Here is a 2500-nt window from a genome sequence, read left to right as displayed (position 1 = left end):
CGCCCGCCCGCCGCCTTTCCGCCGCCGGCCCTGGACCGGTTGTTCCCCCGCGCCGGTCGTCCGTCCTCCGCTCCGGGCCCTCCGCCCCCTCGCCGGGCGCCTCTGCCTGTCCTCCGAGCCCGGGGCCTCTCCTCCGTCGTCCGTCCGTCTGTCCGTCCGTCCGGCTCTTGTCTCTCGCTCTCTCCCTTTCCCGCCCTCCCCCCCCGCGTGCCCGCCCTGCCCGCTCGCCCCCCCCCCCCCGCGCCTCCCGTTGAAGCCTCCCTGAACGCCCGCGGTGGCGAGCAGGGGGCCCGGGAGGCGGGTGCAGGGGTCAGGGGGCCCCGGGGGCGGGGGGGTTCGGGGTTCGGGAGAGGAGCGGAGAGGAGAGGGCCGCGTCCGGGCGCGAGCGAGCGAGCGAGCGGGGAGGTCTCCGAGGCCCGGTTTCGGGGACACGGTGGGGACGTCGTCGGGCGGTGGGCGTGGTGGTGTCCCGTGTGGCGGTTGGGCCCGTCGCCCGGCCGGGGCGCCCCCGAGTCACGGGCCGGTAGCGCCGGGGCCCGCGTGCTGCGGGCGGCCGCGGGCGGAGAGCGTGTCGGTCGGCGTCGGGGGTGGCGGCGAGCGTGGGGCGCTCCGCCTGCCCCTCCCCGGCCTCGCCCGCCTCCCCCCTCTCCAGGTACCTAGCGCGTCCCGGCGCGGAGGTTTAAAGACCCATGGGGGGGTCGCCCGTCCGCCTTGGGGTCGGGGCGGTCGGGCCCGCGGGGAGTCGGGAGGCCCCTCCCTTCTCCCCCAGACCCCGCTTCCTCCGCCCCCGCCCCCGCGGGGCCGGGGCGCCGCGCGCCGCGCCACGCCGGCCCTCCCCGCCGCCGCGGCCGTCGGGAGGGGGCTACCCGGCGGCCGTGGTGCGGGGCCGGGTCCCGTGTGCCCGCGCGCGTGCGCGCCCCGCGTCCCTGACGGGGGTGGGTGTGTGTGTGCGCAGGTGGGAACCCCCCGGGCGCCTGTGGGGTGTCCGAGCCCGCCCCGTCTTGCGGGTCGGTGCCGGGCGCCCCGTCGTGAAACCTTCCGGCCCCGCTCCGGTCTGCTGTTTTCTGTCTCGTCTGACTTGGCCGGCCAGAGGCAACCCTCCCTCCGTGGGGGAAATGTGCCGTGCCACCGGCGGGGGACCCCGCCGAAACCCAGAGAAACCAAACTCGTACGACTCTTAGCGGTGGATCACTCGGCTCGTGCGTCGATGAAGAACGCAGCTAGCTGCGAGAATTAATGTGAATTGCAGGACACATTGATCATCGACACTTCGAACGCACTTGCGGCCCCGGGTTCCTCCCGGGGCTACGCCTGTCTGAGCGTCGCTTGACGATCAATCGCCCCCCCGGGGTGCGCGCGCGCGCGCCTTCCCGGGGTGGCGCGGCTGGGGGTTTCCTCGCAGGGCCCCGTGTCCGGGGCCCTCTGTCCCCCTAAGTGCAGACGCGGTGCCCCTCGTGCCGAGGCCACGGGGGCCCCGCTGCCCGCGAGAAGGGAAGAGAGCGAGAGAGAGCTCGCGACGAGGCCCTGGCCGTGGCCTCCGCGGTCGGTCCCCTTCGGGAAGCGCCCTCGCGCCGCAAGCGGTCCCTGGGCGTACCCCCGGGGCTGTGTGCCGGTGGGCGGGGACGGTCCCGCGCCCTCGCGGCCGGGGCCCGTGGTGCTGGTGGTGTTGGGGCCGCGTCCGCTCCGCCGTCGTTCGCCGCCCGCCCCCGGCGGCGTCCCGGCGACGGTCCGGCCCGGCCCGGCCGCCTCCTCCGCGGCGCCCTGACCCGCGCGCGTCCGGGGTCCGTGCCCGCCCCCCCGCCGCCCTCGCCTTCGCCGTGTCGGGGCGGGCGGCTCGGGCCGACCCGAGGCCGAGTCGTTGCGTGCGCGGCCGCGCCCCGGGGATGCGTGCCCTGGCGGCGACCCGCGGGACGCCGCGGCGTCGTCCGCCGCCGCGCGCTTTCCCCCGGGCTGCGGCCGCGCCGCGCCGCGCTTCGTGCCGGCCCCCGAGCCCCGCGTCGTGGGCGTCTGTCGGTGGTGGATGGGGGCGCACGGCGTCCGTCGCTGGCCGTGGCGGGGGGCGTCTCGCGGCTGCGTGGAGGATGGTGTGCTGCGTTGGCGTCGAGAGAGAGAGAGAGAGACAGAGGGAAGAGAGACAGAGGGAGAGAGTTGGGAATCGGTCGGTCGTGGAAGGAGACGTGGGAGGAGGGTCCGGCGTTCGGGGGGCGACCGCCGCGTGTCCTCATCCACCCCTGCCTTCCACGCACGCCGTCCGCCGCTCTCCTCTCCTCTCCTCTCCCCTCTCCTCTCCCCTCGTCCTCTCCCGTCCCCGTTGTCCTCTCCTCTCCTCCGTGGCGACGCGCCGCCTCCGGGCCGCGCTCGGTGTCGTGCGTTTTCCCTACCCCCCGACTCTCCGCGCCCCGTCCGTCCGTCCCGTGGCCGCCGGCTCGTGCTCCCGTCCCGGCTCCCCCTCCGCCCCCGCCCCAGCCCCCGCCCGGCACGCCGCGCGTTCCTCTCTCCC

At 77.0% G+C, this 2500-nt stretch overlaps 1 non-coding gene across 1 annotated transcript; it reads left to right on the top strand.

Annotated features, from left to right (window-relative positions):
- Positions 1-1172: 1172 nt before the first annotated feature.
- Positions 1173-1325, top strand: LOC131749310 (5.8S ribosomal RNA). The gene has a single exon (XR_009333375.1). It is a non-coding gene; the product is annotated as a 5.8S ribosomal RNA (ribosomal RNA).
- The last annotated feature ends 1175 nt before the right edge of the window (positions 1326-2500 follow it).

Source organism: Kogia breviceps (genome assembly GCF_026419965.1).
Source record: "Kogia breviceps isolate mKogBre1 chromosome 20 unlocalized genomic scaffold, mKogBre1 haplotype 1 SUPER_20_unloc_2, whole genome shotgun sequence".
NCBI lineage: Eukaryota > Metazoa > Chordata > Mammalia > Artiodactyla > Physeteridae > Kogia > Kogia breviceps.
This window is presented reverse-complemented; position numbering and strand designations above follow the sequence as displayed.